The 27,038-nt window shown below is 42.9% G+C and overlaps 1 protein-coding gene across 1 annotated transcript in view; it reads right to left on the reverse strand.

Annotated features, from left to right (window-relative positions):
* Nucleotides 1-27,038, reverse strand: part of LOC139352732 (endoplasmic reticulum aminopeptidase 1) — a 524,301-nt gene that overhangs the window by 263,522 nt on the left and 233,741 nt on the right. The window lies entirely within an intron of this gene.

A 27,038-nucleotide genomic window follows, 5' to 3' on the forward strand; every position in this document is an offset into this window, starting at 1 on the left:
TCAAAAGGAACGTCCCTACGAGCGGCTCCGAGCACTACCCACTACGGTTATCCACCAGATCGCTATGAAGCTAGCGGATCGACCGTTTTGCCGTCAATGGAGGATCCACTCGCTACGTAATCACGGTACGGAACAACGGCTAGATTTGTATCAGCCCAGGCAGGACGACCCAATCTGAAGACTGGGACGGAGCCTTCTTCTTAGGGTAAGAGACAAGCAATTGAAGTTTATTTTAAGTTTATATCTTAGTACTTAGTTTATATTTTTAAGAGAAAAGTGACTAGGAGTCAATTATTAAAGTTACATTTTGAGATCCAGATGGCAGGGGGAAACCGATATTTAGCATAGACACATAAAATACTAGATAGTCGAAAAAACTGTAAATCCCAAAAGGTAGGAAGAGGAAAAAATGTAACGCAGCCACACAATCGAGCTCGCTCTCTCGCTCGAGAGCGGGTAAACACGGGGACAAGCTGGACAGCACGTGGAAAAGGTATATATATTACATAGTACTAATTATTCCCTACTTTTCTTATATTTAGTTAATAAGAAATATATATATTAATTCAATAGTTCGATTTTCCATCAAAATTATTGCTAAAACTAATTGTTTGATAGTTTCTAACTAATTGAGTACTGAGTTTTTACGTGCCCATTTAATTTACCAATAACAGTTTTAGTTTTTTCTTTTCCTTTTTCTTTTCTACGCAATGTACACAATTTTAAAACAATTTCTGACCTCCCTTTTTAATGGCATCCTCTAATTTATTTTCGTTTTATTTCTGATCTTTAACTAACAGTATAACCTACTGTATACTTATATATACTTATACTTTTATCATTTTTTGGGATTATTGATAACTCCAAATCCCAGATACTATCTAATAACATGTAGCTAAAAGAATAAAATTAAAGATATCAGGCTTTTAAAGAAAAGTGTTACCTTCATTTTAATTTACTATCTGCAATCCCAGGAGAACCGTTAAATATTTGCAGTTTAGTTTTCTAAATTATTGATTTCATAGATTCCCGCCGGAGAATATACATTTTTTAATAAGTATGGCCGCCAATCTATCCCATTTAGACACATTTACTCCCAAATTCAAAACTGGCTTACAACGTCATAGAACTGACTTTCAAGGCATCTGTAACGTACAATATAATTACGTCTATTTCCTTCTAATCAATATTAAACAAGGGAGAAAACTATAGTCGAGTACCTCGACTATCAGATACCCGTTACTCAGCTAAATGGAGATATGCAAGCAGCAAAGCGAGATTAAAATGCGCCACCTACCGGCGGTATACAGATTTAAGCGTTATGGGCGTTAGAGTGGGCGTGGCAAATTTTTTTTTGGATCAATCGATAGGTATTGACGAGACCAATACATTTCAGTTAAAAATTTTTATCTAGCATGAAAATTGTGGGCGTCACAGGGTTTTGCGGTTTGTGGGCGTTAAAGTGGGCGTGGCAAACTTTTTTTTGGGTCAATCGATAGGTATTGATGAGAACATTACATTTCAGTCTATCTAGCATGAAAACTGTAGGAGCCACAGTTTTGGGCGGTTTGTGGGCGTTACTAGTCTATCTAGCATGAAAACTGTAGGAGCCACAGTTTTGGGCGGTTTGTGGGCGTTAGAGTGGGCGTGGCAGTCTACTGAAACAAACTTGCGCTGCGTAGGAAGCTCAGGAATCTGCACGCCAAATCTCAATAGCCTAGCTCCCATAGTTTCCGAGATCTCAGCGTTCATCCGGACAGACGGACAGACGGACAGACGGACAGACGGACATGGCTAGATCGACTCGGCTAGTGATCCTGATCAAGAATATATATACTTTATGGGGTCGGAAACGCTTCCTTCTGCCTGTTACATACTTTCCGACGAATCTAGTATACCCTTTTACTCTACGAGTAACGGGTATAAAAATTTTAAAAAGTGCCTTTGGAGTTCATTTTATTTATATAATTAAAATAGGAAAAATCAATTTTATTTTCACATTTTCAAAATTTTTTATTTGTTATTTATTTATAATTATTTATTCATTAATCGCATTAAAAGGAACTATTATTTCGATAGTAGTGAACTGCTGTTATACTAGTATTTTTTTATTTATTTATATTTTATATATTTTATATTTGTTGATAATGGTGATCAAATAATGATTTTAAATAACATTTCCATATCATGTCAGATCAAAACCATACCCCCTCAAACCAATATACATATCAACTCAAACCGAAAACAGATTCAGGGATTAAGTACAAGTAAAACTTAAAAACTACCTGTACAGCCTTTGATTATCTACATAACATCCATTCTGGGTTTAAAGTCAATAAATGAAGATCATTTTCTAGTACAATATATTTCAATATTTCTCTTAGTAAAGGAGGAAACGGGTGTTTATTTTTTTTTTATATTTTTGATTTATTTACTATTTGTATGTTAGCGGATGCTCCTCCGCCTGGTGACGGGAAAGGCCGGGATCATTGGAACAGGGCATGGTACACGGCGGGGTACCAGTCCGCCTCTTCCCATGTGCTCTTGTTGGTGGCCATCCATGTTTCGTAGTCAAGCATGTTTTGCTCCTGGCGCTCTACCAGCGCGACGAGCCTATCCATGTTCTCCGGAGGATCCGCAAGAACCCTCGGAGCTGAACGCATTAGTCAAAGGGACTTCCTCCCAATGTAGCTGCTCTGTTTCGTCCTACAGCGCCTCCGCCTGTTGGCGTGCCCATTCCTCGGTGGACAAGGTTCTCTTTTTTCGCTCCACTTGCACGCTCAGGCGTGCGCGCATTTCGGCAATGTCGCTAGGGAAGTCGGGTGTGCTCATCGTTCTGTTGTGGTGTCTTCTGGTGTTCTGACTGGGTTATCAAGCAGCGAACAGCTCTTTAAATAATGTTAGTGCTGGCGAGATATTTATGACTAACCCTTTGTATTAGTCGTAAGTCTGTTATTCCACTTACATTTCATGATTTATTTTTTCAATCTTCCAAGGTTTTTTCATGGTTATGTGGGCGGTAGACAGATTAAAGCGTTATAGGTATTCACGAGACTAATACTTTTAAGGTGAAATTTTTATTCTAGCTTCAAAACTGTAGGAGCCACAGTTCTGGGCGGTTTGTGGTCGTTAGAGTGGGCGTGGCACCCTGCTGAAATAAACTTGCGCTTCGCAGGAATCTCAGGAATCTGCATGCCTAATCCCAATATGGTAGCCTTTATAGTTTACGAGATTTCAGCCTTCATACGGAGAGACGAACATGGCTAGATCGACTCGGCTAGTGATCCTGATCAAGAATTTATATACATTATGGGGTCGGAAACGCTTCCTTTTGCCTAATACATACTTTCCGACGAATTTAGTATACCATTTTACTCTACGAGTAGCGGATATAAAAATACTTGCCCAATTATATTTTTTATGACTTTTTTATGTTCCATTAATTTTTTCTACTACCTTGACCTTTGCGCCTGAGTCGAGGCATTTTAGCCATCCTTTACACCTCCACGTTTTGTATTGTAGGTAACCAACTTGACTCTGGGATTACGGTACGGTTAGCAATGCGTGGTTTGCTTAATGGGATTTAAGTTATCGGGGACATATTTATAAGTGAAAGTCACAGACATTTATGATGAATGATACAATTGGTCATTTAGGTGTGGGTACACACATTTGATATGGTGATAAGAAATGGGATAATCACAGAGTTTTTGTTTTTACTGTATTACGCCGGATCGATTTCAATTACGTTACCAATAATGTGTAGTTTTAAACCTTTTTTGCCATTCATATTTTTGTTTTTTTCTAGACGGTTTATTATAGCTAATAAATATAGTTATGGGATGTAAAGCTAGCTATTGAAGGTAAGGATACACTTATTATAGGACCCTAGAAACAAACGATACCTACATAAGATGAAAGAATAAGAAAAAAAGGAAATGTTTTATTTTAAGCTTATACTAGCTTAAGTGGATGATATTATCATATGTTCTTAATATCTGTCAACATGAATCGAAATTACTTATCAAAACAGCTTATAAACAGTTTTTAGACAACTTTTCGACAGATCGTGAATAGCTAATTGGGTTCTTTTGATTTCTAAAAGTTTTACAGTCACACATCTTTCCCCAACATATTCGTACATGCTCCACATGGGTGTGAGATCTTTCTCACGTACACAGCAAACACATTGAAAATCAGAGTTTTAGTTTTTACTTCACATCGAAAGTCGTCTAGAGGTCAAGAATCTTATATCATTCTTAACAGATGACTATAACAGCTCTTAAAAGTTAGTAACAGCTAGTAACCAGCTAATAACGACAAGTAGTACTTGTTTATGGATCATTTGCGGAAAGAATAGAATCTTTCTCATTTTATAGAAAATAACTCTCGGACGGAATGTCTAAGACATCTCAGAAACATTAATTTGTGTGATTTGATGATTCTTAATAAGAGACTATAACAACTCATAACACTTGCTAACAGTTACCCATCTAAAACCAAGTACTTTACATGTACTATACAGATAGCAACCATCCAATACCAAGTCTAAGCAGATAGTAACCATGCTAGGTAACAACTAAATTCAACGTGTATAACGTGTCAAGACCAGGTCGGTATGACTTCCACCCAAAAAAATGATATATCTCTGGATAATCTTCAAAGTCAAAATCTATTGAATTCTGGTTGGAGGTGTACGGGACCCCACATCAACTTTTCTGTACCATTAACAAATTTGTTGGGATTTGCTGAGGATTATGAAAAGGTTTTGTTAAACTGTTAACACGAACTAGTGTTATGAATCTTGGCGATGTGTTTGAACAAACCAGAAATGAACAAACTTTTACAATGGAAATGACGAATTTAGCCAGGAAAGTTGCTCATGTAACTCCGAGCAATTTTGCAAAAATGAAGATGTAGGATATTATTAAAAGTGGTGTAAATCTTCCGACCGCATTCCGCAGTTGGGATTCATATCTTAACCCCAAATTAGGGTATGGCAGTCAACACAGCTGGAATGAGAAATTGTCGGCTAACCGTGAAAAGCCAAAATTTGCAATAATTGGATTTTCACAAATAATTTATTAAACTTGAAAGTTCACTTGAATTCTGAGTCATATCCATATGATAATCTGAAAGTCGATTTTAGTAAGAATCAGTATGCTCACCTATATGAAATGTGTACAAGATTTCAATCTAGTGACTTTAATCGTGAGTCACAGCCATTTTTGACCCCAAATGAGTTTAAATTGAAGGAAAGGATCTTTCATATCAAAACGAATCAGTGAAAACTGGTCCTATTGATCGAAGAATTTTAATAGAATTGAGGACACCAAGACATTAAAAGTTATTTTTCCAAATTTATGACCGTTTAGTTGAATATAACCCATTAAACGGACTAGTACAACGAGTTGTTTAACATAAGAAAAATGATGAAAGATACTGTTTTGATTGATGTTCAAGGTTTCTTTGACAATTATAATAATTTTATTCTAAAGAAAATTGGAACTGTATTCCAAAAAGATCCACACTTAAATAAAAGCTTTTTAATATGATTTTACTTTGCTAAACACAATACCTCAAAAGACTGCAATTTGGTTAACCAATACACATCACAACATTTTTTGGAACGATGGAGAAAATTGTTTTCCGCAAACTCGAAAGTATCTTAGGACAATTACAAACGAAAAAGAAATTATTTGTAAAGGTGTGGAATAGAAACGATTTTTACAGACTTTTTTGTCACCTCATTAATATCGAGGAAATGGGCTGTCCGTCATTGAACAGGTTTAAGGGAAACCGGTTTCCCTATTGTGAAACACATCTTAAATGCGGGGCTTGTGCTCTTCACAATGCATACATTATTTTGACATTTTTCAAAAGTAGTTCCAAAAGAATAACATAAATATAATCCATACTTTTAAAGTTGAGACTAGATGTGTAAGGACCTACAAAAAACCAAACTTAATGAAATTAAATTCATGAGGAAACTTACCAATTTATTGAACAATTTAAAGGACAGATAGTTGGTCATCATTTTCATTACCTTATAAACACAATAACAATGTTCATGAATCAAGGTGGACATGATCTCAAAACTACGTAATATGGGGAACACTTTACATTTTGTAATCTTGAATTGACTTCGGAAACGTGCGCCTGCCTCTTCTATGCAAAACGCCAGAACGAAGCCAGAAAATTAATTTCGATATATAACAAATCAAAACAAACAATCTAGTTTGTCAAATAGTAAAGCATGCCTATGCTGGGAAACACTTTTTTATCTGTGCTGTACGTTCTTGGAATAACCTACCACATCCACGAAAACAATGATTAATTTAAAACAAAACTTAAGACCTGAAGAATTCAATGGTTGGAATGTCATCTAGCTTTAAAGTCTTTGTATTAAACCAATATAAATTGTGACTAGCGCACTAATTTTAAGTATTTTTTGTACTTGTAGCGTTAGGAAGACCTAAAACCAAAATAAATAAAATAGATAACAGCATAAAACATGTTTGTAATACCAAAATAAATGAATGAATATATTATTATGCTACAAAATAAACTTCTGACATTTTATTGCGAGTTAAAATTACAGAGAATGGAAAATATTTCCTTGACTTAGATATGTCGGCTACTTGCGAGTTGTTGCACGGTCGTCATTTAAACCCCTAGTATGAGACGTGTTAGAGCTAGCCGTCAGTCGTAAGGTCGTTGGCGTGAGGCCCATGATCTTGTCAATGAGTGTGCGCCTTTAGGCTTGTGCATGTGTCCCATTTATTGCTGTCTGGTAACAGGTGCGCATGTTCAGGTAGCTCTTGCTTGAATCCCTTTTATGACATGTTTATGACCCATTTGAGGAAAGGAGAGAATCTTAGACAAATTAGCAGTTAAACGATATGGGGCGAAAACAAAAATGAGTGTTTGAAAATATTCCACATCTGAGAATCATTAACTTGTGAGATTTATTTTGTTGGGCTTTTTTTTCTAAATTAGTTTCACAATCATAGGAAACATTATTCACCAACATGATCGGACATGTTCCTCTAAGATAACCATCTCTGGATACTTTGGGTGTGGGACCTTTCTCATGTACACAGCAACACCTGTGATAATGAGGCAAAGGGGTACGTGATCCCACCCCCACATATGCTAACTGTCCTAGAACACACCTTTTCATGCTACTCTCCTTAGATTAGAAGCAAGCAATTGAAGTTTATTTTTGATTTATATCTTTGTACCTATATATGATGGACGTTGATGCACTACGAGCAGTACAAATAAGTGGCCCAACGACACCAAGCACTTGCTTCTTACGCGCGGGGCCTTTTTATCAATTTGTTCAAAAAATTCGAGTTCGCAAGGAAGATACCTAAAACAAATAGAGAAGGGATATACGTGAAAATAAAAAATTGGGATATCGAATTTAGATTTCGTAGCTTTGTATGCAGCGCAACTTTGCGTGTTAATATGCCACGCCCACTCTAACGCCCACAAGCCGCCCAAACCTGTGGCGCCCACAATTTTCATGCTAGATAAAAAATGTAACGCCCATAACGATTAAATCAGTCTGCCGCCCACATTACCATATATTGAGATCGCGGGTACGTGGCGCATTTCAATCTCGCTTTACTGCTTGCATATCTCCATTTCCCTTTGGTCCCTTTAGGTGAGTAACGGATATCTGATAGTCGGGGCACTCGACTTTAGCGTTCTTCCTTTTTTTTATTTTGGGTTTGTGCAAGAATCTCCTGGGTATTCTACTGAAGTGGCAGATGCTTTAAAACTACCTCCCTTCATGTCATGGTCCTTCGAGCCGGATAACAAGAGTGTTAGCGCTCGGCGGTGGATTCTTTCGTCAAGCACCACTTCGAGATGGGTGAGACTTTTCATTATATACATGGCCGACCATGTATATTTTTTAAAAACAAAACTTTCTTATATCTGTCTTGCCATCTACATACGTTCGTACAAACTTACATATATATGCGCCGTTCTTTTACAAACCTATCACACTTTTTAGGGTACATTTTTTTTTATTTGCCTAAAATAAATAAAAACAAATAAGAACGCTATAGTCGAGTACCTCGACTATCAGATACCCGTTACTCAGCTAAATAGAGATAAGCAAGTAGCAAAGCGAGATTAAAATGCGCCACCTACCGGCGGTATACAGATTTAAGCGTTATGCGCTGCGTATAAGGCTACGGAATCTAAATCTGAAATCCCAATTCTCTATCTTTGATAGTTTCGGCATCCACGTTCATATTTACGATTTTTTGAAGTTTGTGGGCGGTTTATGGGCGTTAGGGTGGGCGTGGCAAACTTTTTTTGGGGTCAATCGATAGGTATTGATGAGAACATTACATTTCAGTTAAAATTTATATTCTAGCATCAAAACTGTAGGAGCCACAGTATTGGGCGGTTTGTGGGCGTTAGAGTGGGCGTGGCACTCTACTGAAAAAAACTTGCGCTGCGTAAGAAGCTCAGGAATCTGCACGCCAAATCTCAATAGCCTAGCTCCCATAGTTTCCGAGATCTCAGCGTTCATCCGGACAGACAGACGGACAGACGGATATGGCTAGATCGACTCGGCTAGTGATCCGGATCAAGAATATATATATTTTATGGGGTCGGAAACGCTTCCTTCTGCCTGTTACAGACTTTCCGACGAATCTAGTATACCCTTTTACTCTACGAGTAACGGGTATAAAAATGATATATCTCAGGATAATCTTCAAAGTCAAAATCTATTGAATTCTGGTTGGAGTGAACGGGACCCCACATCAACTTTTCTGTACCATTAACAAATTTGTTGGGATTTGCTGAGGATTATGAAAAGGTTTTGTTAAACTGTTTACACGAACTAGTGTTAATGCTAACTAAGAATCTTGGCGACGTGTTTGAACAAACCAGAAATGAACAAACTTTTACAATGGAAATGACGAATTTAACCTGGAAAGTTGCTCATGTAACTCCGAGCAATTTTGCAAAAATGAAGATGTACGATATTATTAAAAGTGGTGTAAATCTTCCGACCTCATTCCGGAGTTGGGATTCATATTTTAACCACAAATTAGGGTATGGCAGTCAACACAGCTGGAATGACAAATTGTCGGCTAACCGTGAAAAGCCAAAATTTGCAATAATTGGATTTTCACAAAAATTGTATTAAACTTAAAAGTTCACTTGAATTCTGAGTCAACCATATGATAATCTGAAAGTCGATTTTAGTAAGAATCAGTATGCTCACCTATATGAAATGTGTACAAGATTTCAATCTAGTGACTATAATCGTGAGTCACAGCCATTTTTAACCCCAAATGAGTTTAAATTGAAGGAAAGGATCTTTCATATCAAAACGAATCAGTGAAAACTGGTCCTATTGATCGGAGAATTTCAATAGAATTGAGGACACCAAGCCATAAAAAGTTATTTTTCCAAATTTATGACCGTTTAGTTGAATATAACCCATTAAACGGACTAGTACAACGAGTTCTTTAACATAAGAAAAATGATGAAAGATACTGTTTTGATTGATGTTCAAGGTTTCTTTGACAATTATAATAATTTTATTCTAAAGAAAATTGGAACTGTATTCCAAAAAGATCCACACTTAAATAAAAGCTTTTTAATAGAGCCACCATATGATTTTACTTTGCTAAACACAATACCTCGAAAGACTGCTATTTGGTTAACCAATACACATCACAACATTTTTTGGAACGATGGAGAAAAATGTTTTCCGCAAAATCGAAAGTATCTAAGGACAATTACAAACGAAAAAGAAATTATTTGTAAAGGTGTGGAATAGAAACGATTTTTACAGACTTTTTTGTCACCTCATTAATATCAAGGAAATGGGCTGTCCGTCATTGAACAGGTTTAAGGGAAACCGGTTTCCCTAATGTGAAACACATCTTAAATGCGGGGCTTGTGCTCTTCACAATGCATACATTATTTTGACATTTTTCAAAAGTAGTTCCAAAAGAATAACATAAATATAATCCATACTTTTAAAGTTGAGATTAGATGTGTAAGGACCTACAAAAAACCAAACTTAATGAAATTAAATTCATGAGGAAACTTACCAATTTATTGAACAATTTAAAGGACAGATAGTTGGTCATCATTTTCATTACCTTATAAACACAATAACAATGTTCATGAATCAAGGTGGACATGATCTCAAAACTACGAAATATGGGGAACACTTTACATTTTGTAATCTTGAATTGACTTCGGAAACGTGCGCCTGCCTCTTCTATGCAAAACGCCAGAACGAAGCCAGAAAATTAATTTCGATATATAACAAATCAAAACAAACAATCTAGTTTGTCAAAAAGTAAAGCTTGCCTATGCTGGGAAACACTTTTTTATCTGTGCTGTACGTTCTTGGAATAACCTACCACATCCACGAAAAACAATTAAATCTGCCACGCAATTAAAAAAAAATTAATAACAATGATTAATTTAAAACAAAACTTAAGACCTGAAGAATTCAATGGTTCGAATGTCATCTAGCTTTAAAGTCTTTGTATTAAACCAATATAAATTGTGACTAGCGCACTAATTTTAAGTATTTTTTGTACTTGTAGCGTTAGGAAGACCTAAAACCAAAATAAATAAAATAGACAACAGCATAAAATATGTTTGTAATACCAAAAGAAATGAATGAATATATTATTATGCTACAAAATAAACTTCTGACTTTTTATTGCGAGTTAAAATTACAGGTACAGAGAATGGAAAATATTTCCTTGACTTATATATGTCGGCTACTTGCGAGTTGTTGCACGGTCGTCATTTTAACCCCTAGTATGGGACGTGTTAGAGCTAGCCGTCAGTCGTAAGGTCGTTGGCGTGGGGCCCACGACCTTGTCAATGAGAGTGCGCCCTTAGGCTTGTGCATGTGTCCCATTTATTGCTGTCAGGTAACAGGTGCGCATGTTCGGGTAGCTCTTGCTTGAATCCCTTTTATGACATGTTTATGACCCATTTGAGGAAAGGAGAGAATCTTAGACAAATTAGCAGTTAAACGATATGGGGCGAAAACAAAAATGAGTGTTTGAAAATATTCCACATCTGAGAATCATTAACTTGTGAGATTTATTTTGTTGGGCTTTTTTTTCTAAATTAGTTTCACAATCATAGGAAACATTATTCACCAACATGATCGGACATGTTCCTCTAAGATAACCATCTCTGGATACTTTGGGTGTGGGACCTTTCTCATGTACACAGCAACACCAGTGATAATGAGGCAAAGGGGTACGTGATCCCACCCTCACATATGCTAACTGTCCCAGAACACACCTTTTCATGCTACTCTCCTTAGATTAGAAGCAAGCAATTGAAGTTTATTTTTGATTTATATCTTTGTACCTATATATGATGGACGTTGATGCACTACGAGCAGTACAAATAAGTGGCCCAACGACACCAAGCACTTGCTTGTTACGCGCGGGGCCTTTTTATCAATTTGTTCAAAAAATTCGAGTTCGCAAGGAAGATACCTAAAACAAATAGAGAAGGGATATACGTGAAAATAAAAAAATTGGGATATCGAATTTAGATTTCGTAGCTTTGTATGCAGCGCAACTTTGTGTGTTAATATGCCACGCCCACTCTAACGCCCACAAGCCGCCCAAACCTGTGGCGCCCACAATTTTCATGCTAGATAACAAATTTATCGACCATAACGATTAAATCAGTCTGCCGCCCACATTACCATATATTGAGATCGCGGGTACGTGGCGCATTTCAATCTCGCTTTACTGCTTGCATATCTCCATTTCCCTTTGGTACCTTTAGGTGAGTAACGGATATCTGATAGTCGGGGCACTCGACTTTAGCGTTCTTCCTTTTTTTTATTTTGGGTTTGTGCAAGAATCTCCTGGGTATTCTACTGAAGTGGCAGATGCTTTAAAACTACCTCCCTTCATGTCATGGTCCTTCGAGCCGGATAACAAGAGTGTTAGCGCTCGGCGGTGGATTCTTTCGTCAAGCACCACTTCGAGATGGGTGAGACTTTTCATTATATACATAGCCGACCATGTACATTTTTTAAAAACACAACTTTCTTATATCTGTCTTGCCATTTTTATTTTCATACGATCGGCACATTGCGGTTTTTTATGTTTTTTTTTCATTTCCATCTACATACGTTCGTACAAATTTACATATATATGGGCCGTTCTTTTACAAACCCAACACACTTTTTAGGGTCAAATTTTTTTTATTTTCCTAAAACTTTTTCACGTTTACTGTTCGGTAAATAAATAAAGTCATGTACCAGGGTTTGAGCAAAAAACTTTATTTTTTAGTTTAAATTTTATGTTTTTTAAAAAATTGCCAAATTTTAAAAGGTACCTCTGCTTAAACATCTATGTTCTTAGCTGTAGTTATTAAATTTACTTATTTTTTTTAGTATTTATGACTCTGAAATTTCTACTTTTAAAATAAAAATGTGTTAAAACTATGTAATGTTGATCAAAGCAACAAATCTAAATCATATGATCCGTCCTCTACGCCCAAGAGATAGGAATCATGAGTAAAAGCCTAAAAGTGACGGCCTTCACTCTTCCCTCTTTTATAATCTAAAGAAGTGTAGATAAGAGCGACTCCAACCCTTTTTATAAGTCAGTCAGCTTCAAGTGGCAGATTTGTATAAACCGTTCATATATACTTAATTATTAAAAGAGCATTTATTCTTTAACCTACAAGTACACGTTTTTCTTTAATTTGCTGCTTCAGGTTATGGGCGCAGACCATATACCCGCGCAATAAAATAAAACTTCACCTGTAGGCCGTCATAGTTAGTTTTGATTAAGTGAAATCGGCGTAGCAATCGGAGATGACTTATTGGCCATTATTGTACTCTAGAGTCTGCCAGACACTTTCGAAAAAATTAGATGCGCGATGTAAGCAAGGGATGATTTGCCACGTATTGCCAAATATTAGAGGAGGCCGAAGGCAGAAAGAATAGGCACGTGCCAGATGAACAAAACGCATTGTTCGCGAAACGTCGTAAAGACAGGAGTGGAAAGCAAACTAGAAACAAAGAGACTAGAAAATGCTTTAACTGTAACAGAGTCGGACACATATCCAAAAACTGCTGGAATAAAACGTATGGAAAGGGCGAAGAGCTCGATCATAAGGAGAGAGCAAAGAGAGCAGAGGAATCGACATTCGCATGCCAGGCGAAATTCTGCGCGAATAAAGCTGGCGTTTGGCGCTTAGACAGCGGCTGTACAGCGCACATGAGTTCAAACACGAATCTATTTGGAAATATAAAGGAAATAAAGAAAACTTTTCATTTGGCCAAGGACGAGACGACAACTTTAAGTGGTGTGGGTGAAATTCGTTCAAAAGCTCTCCTGGAAGCAGAAAAGCAAAACTACTGGAAATCGTACAAAGTTATGTGTGCGGGCCCATGCGAAATAAATCGTAACATTTATTGATGATGTTGATATTGCTAAGTTACATTTATTAAACAGAAATCCGATGTATTTAAAGCTTTCGTCGATAAGAAGGCCGCTGAAAATTATACTGGAAAGAAAATAAAGATGCTTCAATCTGACAACGGAACGGAATACTGTAACAGGTAATTTGACGCCTACCTAGCAAAGAACGGGGTTGAACGAAGACTAAGTGCTCCACATACCCCCCAACAAAACGGCATAGCTGAAAGGCAAAACAGGACGCTAGTCGAGATGGCCAGATGCATGATGAGGCAAGCAGGAGCACCTGCAACTTGACATTTGCGCTCGAAAAGGGCGTCAGCAAGGGAAAATTTGATCCCAGATCAGTTGAATGCATTTTGGTTGGATATGCAGCTACTTCAAAGGCATATCGACTCTATGTCCCGGAAAGACGAAAAGTAATAGTTTCTAACGACGTAAAAGTTCTGAAAATCAGGCAAGATAATCTTGAAGCGGATCCGTCGGAGGATACTCCACAAGAACCCACTATTTCAGCGCAACGTCGTGGCAGAGGGCGCCCGAAAACACTTCGAAGCGGATTCCGTGGCAGGCCACGAAAAATTTATCAACAACCGAATACAGAACAGAACAATGGAGACGACGCAGACAGCGAGGAACTACAAAGCGACGAACCTTACGAAGAGTGTGAAATAGCCAATGCGCTATTTGACGATCCTGTAAATATTGCAGAAGCAAAAAGCCCTGACGATGCGGATAACTGGATAACGGCGATCGAAGACGAATTTATGGCGCATCTGAAAAATAAGACGAGGGACATCGTGGAGCAACCAGATGACCGAAAGGCGATCGGCAAAAGAATGGTTTTCCGCACAAATCATACTGGAAGCGAAGAGTACAAGAAAATGTGCGTTTGGTGGCTAAAGGTTACCCACAGAGACCAAGTGAGGATTTCCAAGAAACATACTCAACCGTAGTTCGAATCTTACGGAAGTGTTCGAAATGAAGGAACAGTGCCTAGTTAATACCTGCCTAGGTATGGAGTTCCTGCCAAACGTGAAGGAGACTGGATATTTATCTCGCAGGAGAAGTATATTAACAAAATCTTAAGCAGATTCGAGATGTCGGAATGCAAAGCAGCGTTGACCCGGAATGCAAAGCAGCGTTGAGTCGAAGAGAAACCTAATACGCCCCGACGTAGCTGATGAAGCGGAAATGAAGAAATATCCTTATCAAAACTTAATCGGTGCTTTAATGTTTTTTTCAATTTCCACCCGTCCTGACATTACGTTTGCTGCAGTTCTCTGAGCCAGTTCAACTCGAATTACAATGGGGAACACTGGAAAGCAGCGAAACGCGTTCTACGGTATCTGTCTGGGACAAAAGGACTAGGGCTGTTATACCTTCCGAGCAAGGTAGACGCAAGCGTTTGTGCTGTCGGGTGCAGCAATATGTTCGGAATCCCGAAAACAGCGAACTGTGGCACTTTCAAGCACGGAATCGGAGTATCTGACCATGTCCAAAGCAGTCAAAGAGGCTATATACTTAAGTAGTCTCTTAATCAGCATTGGGAGATGTTGGGACTCGATCCGTATTTTCAACGACAACCAAAGCGCCCAAAAACTAGCTACAACATTTGCTTACAACCCGCGCACCAAACACATCGACGTGCGCCACCACTACATCCAAAGCAACAAATGTATATGATATGATCTGTCCTGTACGCTCCATATCATAAAGAGATAAGAGTCATATGTAAAAGCCTAAAAGTAATAGCTCTCTCTCTTCCACTTTTATAATCTAAAGAAGTGTAGATAAGCGCGACTCTAACCCTGTTGGGGCGGGGTGGCTTGATCACTGAAAATAGCTAAAGTCCCCAGACCGAGTGGTACGCAAAATAACACGGGAGTACTTTGGGGTTTTTACGAGACGTGCGTAAGTACTTATTAGCACACTTTGAAATAAGAACTGCTTAAGCCTAACTTAACGTAAGGGCTCCAGAGCAGAGCGGAGACTTAAGGGAGAGATGGAGAGGGAGAGCGGACGGCAGTGCGAGCGCACGAGATGTAGACATCTGGATAAAACTGCCGCTCGACACTGCCTCCTGAAATTAAACGCCCTTTTGACGTGAACATAATACCTCGAGTACGTCTGCCATCCAAGGCGGGGTATGGATCCCAATATTCGGATGGAGTATTCTTAGGAGGGACTTTTTGTACGGAAACTTGCGCTGAATAAGACGAAATGATGTGTGGAACTGAGGCGGATACTGGCCTTGGAGGGTCGGATGGAATCGGTAGTAGTAGGGCCGCTGTTTCGATGCAGCAATGTGTGATGCCGATCTTGGCAAGTGAGATAGTTGTGAGCGCTTGTGCAATCCCGGAATTGATGGCTGCTTGCAAAGCAATTGGAGCACAACTGATTCCTTTGAGTATAGGCTAGGCGATCGTCTACCGTCATTTGTAGGAAGCGTGGACATATACGCACGGGGTGGTTCTTCCTCGAGCACAGATCACAGACTTTGGGTGTCGGAACTAGCCTCTTGTTAAAGGAATTTATTTTTGGAAATTCTGCCACCCGATTTGTGGCTTTGGACTGGGCGTGGTGGAGATTGGCAGGTCGGAAGCTATCGACGGCCTCAAGAGTTCGATGGCGCTCCGTCAAATTGGAATCAACTCAAGCTACGTAGGAATTTCGGCTTTATTTTGGATGGATTGCTCCCATAATGAGAAAGTGAGCTTTGGTAGTTTTGTCGAGCACATATAAACCAGGATATGGTCCCAATTCTCAATATTAACACCGGAAAATCTTAAGAAAGTTAAGCAACCTTGAAAAGTGCGTTGAAGTTCTTTTAAGGCTGCTCCCGACTCCTGTGCTATGGATTGCACATTGAAAAGTGTTTTCAGGTGACTGTTCACCTGCAACCGCTTATTTTCGAAACGCTCAGTTAGGTTATTCCAGGCTGAGCGAAAGCCATCATGAGTGAGGATCTTGAAACTGTGGAATGAGCTTCGCCACTTCTTTTTGAATTTAAATGGAATAATTTTTCAACGGGCGTTAGACTAGGATTGTCTATGTAAGTCGGCCAGCGAAGATAATCGCCAGAGAAAACCTCTGTGTCGATAGGAGGGAGCCGACAACCATAAGACGTGGAATTTTCGGACGGAGTTACTGGAGCTTGAGGTATTTAGGAGGAGCCTTTTTGGATTTGTTCCATAAGCTGCGGGGCAAATATTGCATAAGTACTTACATACTTGGACTTTAGTATGGATTTCGTGTCTGCGGAGCTCTCGCCTGCAGCTATAATGCAGTAGGAGCATATGTCGTATGCTGCCTTTACCGTTTGCCACAAGGAATTGAAGTGATCTCGTCGGATTTTACAGGCGGATTACGTTGGGGTAGGAGCACCTGGAGCGTTCACAGTGGCCTCAAAGTGGATCAGACAGTCAGCTGTGGCCATAAATCGGTTTAAAGCGGATTTTACTGATGTTGCCGTGACGTTAAATAATTAAGAATTTTAATTCAGAAGTACTGAAACGGATTGGAAACAAATTGGAATTTAGGAACCAATCAAGATTGTAAATATATACGGCCACACTGCCGGATAGGCAGAGTCAATAAATATTTATTATATCGGATGGTTGGACTTATGTAAAGAATTACGGACTTTAACATTGTTTGGAAGGAACATTTATTGTGAGCTCTTGACCCACTGTGCACTGGCGAATATATCGATATACGTATGTATTTACACTGTACATATGTACATATGTGGGGTGCGAATAGCAGAATAACGTTGCGGGAATTGGAAAGACTTCGCTTATGTTTGTATGTCGGTGCGTGACAAACATGTCACCTGCACAACTAAATTGCAAACGATTTGCTGGAGTAAATTTGTGGATATTGTAACTTTGTTTTTAATTTTAGAAATAGTTTAGCCGTATTTGTAGGTCGAGAAAAGTAGTTGGAGTGGACTTTATAAGAAAGAGGATATGAGTGGACTTTATTAAAATATGTATGTAAATATACACACGCAGCTGGAACACAGTAAAAAACAAGGAAGAACGCTATAGTTAAATAGAGATATGCAAGTAGCAAAGCGAGAAAATGCGCCACCTACCGGCGGTATACAGATTTAAGCGTTATGGGCGTTAGAGTGGGCGTGGCAAATTTTTTTTTGGACCAATCGATAGGTATTGACGAGACCAATACATTTCAGTTAAATATTTTATCTAGCATGAAAATTGTGGGCGTCACAGGTTTTTGCGGTTTGTGTGCGTTAAAGTGGGCGTGGCAAACTTTTTTTTGGGTCAATCGATAGGTATTGATGACAACATTACATTTCAGTTATTCTAGCATCAAAACTGTAGGAGCCACAGTTTTGGGCGGTTTGTGGGCGTTAGAGTGGGCGTGGCACTCTACTGAAACAAACTTGCGCTGCGTAAGAAGCTCAGGAATCTGCACGCCAAATCTCAATAGCCTAGCTCCCATAGTTTCCGAGATCTCAGCGTTCATCCGGACAGACAGACGGACAGACGGACATGGCTAGATCGACTCGGCTAGTGATCATGATCAAGAATATATATATTTCATGGGGTCGGAAACGCTTCCTTCTGCCTGTTACATACTTTCCGACGAATCTAGTATACCCTTTTACTCTACGAGTAACGGGTATAATAAAGAGTGCAAATCTTAAGGAAATGTTTTATGATCCGGAATTTTTTACTGTGGCTGAGTTATATGTTACACAAATTGAAATTGAAAATGTATTTGAGAAATATTTTTGTTGAATACTAGCACTGAAATATATACTGGAATTGTTTCAAGTGTACAATTATGGGCAAAGGAAACTGGAGTATAGTCGGGTACAAATAACGGAATGGTAGTATATATATTCAATGCCGTTGTGTCGGATTAATCACTTGGACTTAGACAATATATCATATAGAAAGTTAGTCGAAAAAGGTTTCGAAAAACTGGCTGTATGACCGGCAGTTATAGAATTTGGAACTTATCTGGAGCGGTTCAAGCCTGCTGAGACAAAATCAAAGGAAACTCCAGGAGAGGAAAATGCAAAGATTTTGAAATCCGGCTTCGACAGGACCAGAAGGTTGGGGCGGGGTGGCTTGATCGCTAAAAATAGCTAAAGTCCCCAGACCGAGTGGTACGCAAAAAAACACGGGAGTACTTTGGGGTTTTTACGCAACGTGCGTAATAAGAACTGCTTAAGCCTAACTTAACGTAAGCGCTCCAGAGCAGAGCGGAGACTTAAGGGAGAGATGGAGTGGGAGAGCGGGCTGCAGTGCGAGCGCGCGAGATGTAGACAACTGCCGCTCGACACTGCCTCCTGAAATTAAACGCCCTTATGACGTGACCTATTTTATAAGTCAGTCAGCTTCAAGCCGCAGATCAAACGAGTTATGCATCAACCGTTCATATATACTTAAATATTAAAATAGCATTTATTTTTTAACCTACAAGTACACGTATTTCTTTAATTCGCTTCTTTAAATTGTTTAAAGAGACTCATTTTTTAATTTCCTTACAAAAAAAAAAATAATAAATTTAAAAAAAAAATAACGCTATGGTCGAGCTTAAATGAGATTTTGTTTCGATTATCAATTCCACTTTCCAAAAAATATCCAATTTGCTCTATTCATTTAACAGTAAATAAATAACGAGTGCAGTCTTGGAAATATACGCCTTTCGACTCTATCTTTATCGCACTCCCTGAGTGCTCCCAATACACTTAGCTGAGTAAGGGGTATCTAATAGTAGATGGTATCGACTATAGCGTTTTCACTTGTTTGTTTTTAAGATATCGAGTTGAACAAGCCCTACACCCCTGGTAGAATTAAGGAAAGAAATACACAAAAAAGGAGAATCCTCCTTAGCGGGAAACTGTAGAAGAATATCATGCTTCTATTAAATTCTTTGCTTTAATATTACTGACTGGGTATCTCCCGCGCCCATCGAGTGAGAGTCCTTCACCACGAAAATCTCTCTCACGCGCACAGCATCCACGCGCACAGCAGCCCGCGCGGTTTTTTCCCTTAGCTGTTTACCGTGTTGAACAATGTGGGGGTAGGAGCTTAACAGCGTGGATCACCGCGCATAACAGCACATAGTGTTGCAAAGCGCCATACACGCGGGCACTGTCTGAATTTTTGAATTTTGAATACTCAAAATTCTCCAAGTTCTGGCACCTGGATTCAGGGACGGCAAAAGGCAGGAGGCCAAGGATCGGGCTAAATTTCAACCCCTCCGCCGCGTCGGTCCCCAATCAAAAGGGGCACTGGGGACTGAAAAGGGGCGGTATATCCCCCATCGTAAGCCAGGGAAAAATCCGTGGCCAGCGCGGGAGCCTCACTCGAGCAAACCGGGAGAGGGGACCGATGGAGTTGCAGCGGCATTTAGGAAGGGCAGCAAGCTCGCCGGCACCTTTTTCAACCCAAGTCGATGAGCTGATCGCAGACACCGAGGAAGTTAAGGAAACCCCTAAGAGAACGCGTGATCCTGCCAGCCCAGCAAACTCGCAGAGGACAACGCCGGCCAAAAGGAGCAAGGCCTCCCACGAGGCAAGCTGCCTTGAGGATCTCTTGGAGCTGGGGAAGCTCCTGCAGGAGGTATCCACCAAGGTGATGGAAAAGACGGAGCGCCACGTAACTGTCGCCACGAGGGAGACGTTCGTGCGCATGAAGGCGCTTCACACGAACATCCTAGAGGCGAACAGAGAGGGCGGTAAGGACGACAGTATTTGGGAGAATGGGCAGGATGCTGCAATTGTGTGCTCGAAATGCTCTCGAAGCTTGCTGAGCGCCGACAAAGAACAGCAGACAACGCCGGTCTGGAGGAGAGATGCTGCAGCACAACGGAGCCTTGGCGAAGGATAAAGCCGACTTTGGCTAGAGGACCCGCAGCTCGAATGGCGCCACCATCAACGTGCCCAACGCAGCAGAAAAGTGTCAAAGCTCCCAGGAGCACCCGAAAAACCCGCCAAAAGAGCCACAAGAAAGAGAGGCGACGCACGCTGGCGCCAGTAAGACTTGTGGAGAGGAGATATTGCTGCATAAGATGTGGTGAAAAAGGGCACAAGGCAGCCAAGTGCAGCAAGGAGCCTTCATGCTTACTCTGCTCTGCGGCAGGAAGGAAGGAGACCAGGCACCAGGCATGAAGCAGATTCTGCTCAGCCACAACCAGCGGGACAGGGAGGCCTCGACCGACATGCAGTTGATCCAGCTAAACCTGAACCACTGCAGGGCCGCGCAGGACCTAATGAAGCAGACGGTGCGCGAACTGGGTTCAGAGGTGGCGATACTCAGTGAGCCTTACAGAGTGGTGAGCACTAACGATTGGGTCACGGATCGCACAGGCAAAGTGGCACTGTGGCTCTGCGGAGTGGGTGCACCACTCATGCGGGACATGAGGGCAGCAGAGGGGTTTGTCCGAGCGAACGTAGGCGGCACATGGCTGCTACCTGGCCCCCAGTCTGTCACTGACGTCCTTTAGCAGGATCCTGGACGAGCTGATCAGCGACCTGAAAGGAAAGAGCAACGTGGTGATCGGAGGCGACTTTAACGCCTGGGCCGAGGAATGGGGCTTCCTCTATACCAACGCCAGGGGGCGCACCATCATTGAAGCTATTGCGTCGCTGGACATCGTCCTGTTGAACGAGGGCTCCCAGCACACCTTCAACAGAGCTGGGGCCGGTTCAATCATAGACCTATCGTTCGCGAGCAGCTCCTTATCCCGTAGCACACGCTGGAGGATAAGCGAGGCCAGTGACCATGAGGGCATCCTGCTGACAGTTGGCGGTCCACCGTGCCAAAGCCAGCCGATAACCTGGCCAAGAAAAGCCTACCGCCAGGACACTTTTAGGCCACAGAACTTTGCCAGTGCACTGGAGGGATTGGCTGTATCTGAGTTGGACTCGACAGATGAAGCAGCCAACAAGTTGGCAGCCAGACTGGAGGAAGCCTGTGACCAAAGCAGACCTATCGGAAGCACCACGCGCCAGTGTACTGGTGGAGTGAGGAAATCGCTAGCTTGCGCAGGACCTGCGTTAGTCCAAAGGGCGAAAGGTACCGCAAACCACCCAGCCTGCAACTCGAGCTTTAGTGTCTATGCCCACGTGCTAGGCAGACTCACCTCATCTCTGGAACGCCAAAATATCGACACATCGACACTCTTGGTATTTAAGGATCTGCAGCAGGCGGATACACATTTCAACGCAAACACACCAGTAGGTATACTATTGGGAAGCGAACACGTATGGTCAGTGTTCACAGGACGAAAGATGATTATCGCTATTTCGTCGGTATTCGGATGGGTAATCACTCATCACATCGAACGCAAGCAACGCTAATGCACTAACCATAAATATGGATATCGACAACACTCTTCAGAAGTTTTGGGAACTGGAGAACGTTCAAAGCAACACAAAATTGGAACCAGAAGACGACTAGGTCGAGAAGCACTTTCTCGCCACCCACAGTCGGAATTCGGAGAAACTCATGGCGCTCTTAAACGTTTCAAATCGGTGGAGCGACGACTTATGCGGGAGTATATTAATCTGGGGCGTGAGGTGCCGCCAGAGGAAATCGCTACTGGGAATCAGTTCCTTCTTCCCCACCACCCAGTGCTCGGCCGTAAACTGCGAGTGGTCTTTGGTGGATCCTTTCGCGACGCTAACGGTAAGGCCTTAAATGACACTCTTTTCACAGGGCCCAGTGTCCAACGCGATCTGTTTGCTGTGTGCCTACGCTTTAGAATGTACAAGTTCGCATTCTCAGCGGACATCGTTAAAATATTCCGCCAAATATGGGTTAACGAAAAGCACAGAAGATCGTTTGGAGAGAGGATCCATACGATCCGATTAAGCATTTCCAATTGTGTACGGAACGTCATGTGTACCCTTCCTGGCGGTACGAGTCCTGGAACAACTCACTGTGGATCATCAAGAGGAATACCCGAATGCTTCAAAAATCCTACTGGAAGATTTTTATGTCGATGATGTTCTTACTGGGTCAAACAATGAGGATGAACTACGTCGAAACCGAGACGAGTTGATTCAGCTGATGTCGTGCGCAAATCTGGAACTCGTGAAATGGGTATCCAATACCTCATTCATACAGAAGGATGATTCTGACGCACAATCGTCGCCAGTTAAGGTTCTCGGACTATACTGGGATCCTGGAAAAGACATTCTAACGTACAACATTGGTCTAGCGGCAAGTCCTGACTGCACAAAGAGACAAGTTTTGTCCGACGTCTCCAGGATATTTAATCCTCTTGAACTCTTAGCACGAATTGTAATACAGTTTAAGATTATTTTCCAAAAACTCTGGCTCTTAAACTTGGATTGGGATGACCCGCTCAAGCGGACAACTGGCTGAAGTGGAGAGCAGATCTAGACACTCCATAAAAATTCCAATTACCACGCTTTGTTGCCAACGACGCAGACAATATACAGCTCCACGGATTTTCGGATTCTTTAACCAACGCGTATGCTGCTGTGGTGTACAGCAGAGTTACAAATGACGACGGATCCATCTCTTTATCTTTTGCGGCTGCGAAGACAAGGGTGGCGCCACTGAAACAACAATCCTTGCCACGCCTGGAGATTTGCGGAGCACTTCTTGTAATCTAACTCATTCGTTCGATCTCTTCTGGATTGCGCCACAAGAACATAACTGTTTTGGCCTGGTCCGACTCATCAATAGTGCTCTCCTGGTTATTCTATGCACCAGCCCAACTAAAGCCTTTTGTTGGAAACAGAACCTCGGAAATCTTTGACACTATTCCTAGGAAGGCCTAGCGGCACGTAGACTCCAAATCAAACCCAGCTGACTGCGCCTTCAGGGGTCTGATGGCTGCTGACCTCATCGACTTCCATATGTGGTGGAATGGATTTTTGTGGCTACGGGACAAGGATCAATGCCTGGTGTCGACGTCAAACATTGTAATCGATAGGTAGAATAAGTATTGTAAGGAAAATCTAGTATTTGTTAAGTTATCCGATCTCGTATGGATTTCTTGGCCGCCATTTTGGAGAGCGCTGAGGCAGCGCCATATTTGGACCTGTTGGGATGCAGCATTCTCCCAAGAGGAGTTCACGGCTGAGAGGAGGGGAAGCCACTCCTACAGCAACGCAAGCAGATCAGCAGCCAGGGAGTAGTGGAGCAGAAAACCGGTTGCGAGTGAACAAAACCCCCGCGGCGGCCATTTCTAGCCCAGTCACTACGGTGACTACAGTAGCGTCCCAACCCAGGAATACTGCTGTCACAGCCCCTCACGTCGGACCTTTTGAAAAGGATTGCGACGTTGGAGGAGGAGCTGATGCAGGTTAAAGCCCTGAACAGTGCGAGCACCGCCAATTGCGCGCCAATCGTAGTTGACCCAAGCGCAGATGGTGCCAGTGGAGTGGAGCGTCGGTGCGGCCGCCATCTTGGAGCGGACCGCCATTAGCCACATCTAACGGTGAGGCCTCAACTAACGGGGTCGGGCCGGTCCCACATAACGGTGTCGGTGCGAGCAGTGCGGACTGCGCGCTGCCGCCGTCTTGGAGTGGACCGCCATTGCTAACGACTAGCAATCATCTTGTGGAGCCACTGTGTGCTACAAGTGTGGCGCAGACAGCGCATGAATTCGTGCTACCGGGCGGGAGCATCCACAACGTGGCAACAGCATCGCCATTTGTCGGATCCTACGCCTCGATGACGCCGAATGGATCCCAAGCAGTGTATGGGCCAAGGAGGCTTCCGGACCTGCCTGTTCTTGGAGGGCAGCCCGAGGAGTGGCCGATCTTTAACTATGCGTTTGTGGAGACGACCCAAGCATACAACTGCACAGACTTGGAGAACAACCAGAGGTTGTTGAAGGCGCTGAAGGATGAAGCACGCGAGACAGTGAAGTCGCTGCTGATTCACCATGGGAACGTCAGCGCCGTGATGGAGCAGCTGCGCTTTAGGTTTGGCCGACCGGAGCAGCTTATACGCAGCCAGCTGAACAGCGTGCGAGAGGTGCCGCCGATTTCGGAGCAGCACCTGGCGAGGATCGTTCCCTTCGCAACCCGAGTTTGTAACCTCACGGCCTTCTTGCAGTCAGCGATGGCGGAGCAGCACCTGCGGAACCCAACGCTAATGGAGGAGCTTGTGACGAAGCTTCTTACGAGCAAGCGAGTAGACTGGGCCAGGCCCGCTGCATCGATCAAGCCCTTTCCCGCTGTAGCGCACTTCAGCGCGTGGCTACAGGAGTACGCAAACGTCGTGTGGACGTCGAGGGAAAGGAGCCAAAGCGTCGAGTTCTGCATGCGAGCGTCGACCAGAACGGATGCGATCAACAGGATGATCGGCATGGAGGTTGTCCAATCTGTTGGGGGCAACATGGTGTGACCAGCCCAGCAAACTCGCAGAGGACAACGCCGGCCAAAAGGAGCAAGGCCTCCCACAGGGCAAGCTGCCTTGAGGATCTCTTGGAGCTGGGGAAGCTCCTGCAGGAGGTATCCACCAAGGTGATGGAAAAGACGGAGCGCCACGTAACTGTCGCCACGAGGGAGACGTTCGTGCGCATGAAGGCGCTTCACACGAACATCCTAGAGGCGAACAGAGAGGGCGGTAAGGACGACAGTATTTGGGAGAATGGGCAGGATGCTGCAATTGTGTGCTCGAAATGCTCTCGAAGCTTGCTGAGCGCCGACAAAGAACAGCAGACAACGCCTGTCTGGAGGAGAGATGCTGCAGCACAACGGAGCCTTGGCGAAGGATAAAGCTGTCTTTGGCTAGAGGACCCGCAGCTCGAATGGCGCCACCATCAACGTGCCCAACGCAGCAGAAAAGTGTCAAAGCTCCCAGGAGCACCCGAAAAACCCGCCAAAAGAGCCACAAGAAAGAGAGGCGACGCACGCTGGCGCCAGTAAGACTTGTGGAGAGGAGATATTGCTGCATAAGATGTGGTGAAAAAGGGCACAAGGCAGCCAAGTGCAGCAAGGAGCCTTCATGCTTACTCTGCTCTGCGGCAGGAAGGAAGGAGACCAGGCACCAGGCAGGAAGCAGATTCTGCTCAGCCACAACCAGCGGGACAGGGAGGCCTCGACCGACATGCAGTTGATCCAGCTAAACCTGAACCACTGCAGGGCCGCGCAGGACCTAATGAAGCAGACGGTGCGCGAACTGGGTTCAGAGGTGGCGATACTCAGTGAGCCTTACAGAGTGGTGAGCACTAACGATTGGGTCACGGATCGCACAGGCAAAGTGGCACTGTGGCTCTGCGGAGTGGGTGCACCACTCATGCGGGACATGAGGGCAGCAGAGGGGTTTGTCCGAGCGAACGTAGGCGGCACATGGCTGCTACCTGGCCCCCAGTCTGTCACTGACGTCCTTTAGCAGGATCCTGGACGAGCTGATCAGCGACCTGAAAGGAAAGAGCAACGTGGTGATCGGAGGCGACTTTAACGCCTGGGCCGAGGAATGGGGCTTCCTCTATACCAACGCCAGGGGGCGCACCATCATTGAAGCTATTGCGTCGCTGGACATCGTCCTGTTGAACGAGGGCTCCCAGCACACCTTCAACAGAGCTGGGGCCGGTTCAATCATAGACCTATCGTTCGCGAGCAGCTCCTTATCCCGTAGCACACGCTGGAGGATAAGCGACCAGTGACCATGAGGGCATCCTGCTGACAGTTGGCGGTCCACCGTGCCAAAGCCAGCCGATAACCTGGCCAAGAAAAGCCTACCGCCAGGACACTTTTAGGCCACAGAACTTTGCCAGTGCACTGGAGGGATTGGCTGTATCTGAGTTGGACTCGACAGATGAAGCAGCCAACAAATTGGCAGCCAGACTGGAGGAAGCCTGTGACCAAAGCAGACCTATCGGAAGCACCACGCGCCAGTGTACTGGTGGAGTGAGGAAATCGCTAGCTTGCGCAGGACCTGCGTTAGTCCAAAGGGCGAAAGGTACCGCAAACCACCCAGCCTGCAACTCGAGCTTTAGTGTCTATGCCCACGTGCTAGGCAGACTCACCTCATCTCTGGAACGCCAAAATATCGACACATCGACACTCTTGGTATTTAAGGATCTGCAGCAGGCGGATACACATTTCAACGCAAACACACCTGTAGGTATACTATTGGGAAGCGAACACGTATGGTCAGTGTTCACAGGACGAAAGATGATTATCGCTATTTCGTCGGTATTCGGATGGGTAATCACTCATCACATCGAACGCAAGCAACGCTAATGCACTAACCATAAATATGGATATCGACAACACGCTTCAGAAGTTTTGGGAACTGGAGAACGTTCAAAGCAACACAAAATTGGAACCAGAAGACGACTAGGTCGAGAAGCACTTTCTCGCCACCCACAGTCGGAATTCGGAGAAACTCATGGCGCTCTTAAACGTTTCAAATCGGTGGAGCGACGACTTATGCGGGAGTATATCAATCTGGGGCGTGAGGTGCCGTCAGAGGAAATCGCTACTGGGAATCAGTTCCTTCTTCCCCACCACCCAGTGCTCGGCCGTAAACTGCGAGTGGTCTTTGGTGGATCCTTTCGCGACGCTAACGGTAAGGCCTTAAATGACACTCTTTTCAC

This window comes from Drosophila suzukii, chromosome 3 (assembly GCF_043229965.1).
Source record: "Drosophila suzukii chromosome 3, CBGP_Dsuzu_IsoJpt1.0, whole genome shotgun sequence".
Lineage (NCBI taxonomy): Eukaryota > Metazoa > Arthropoda > Insecta > Diptera > Drosophilidae > Drosophila > Drosophila suzukii.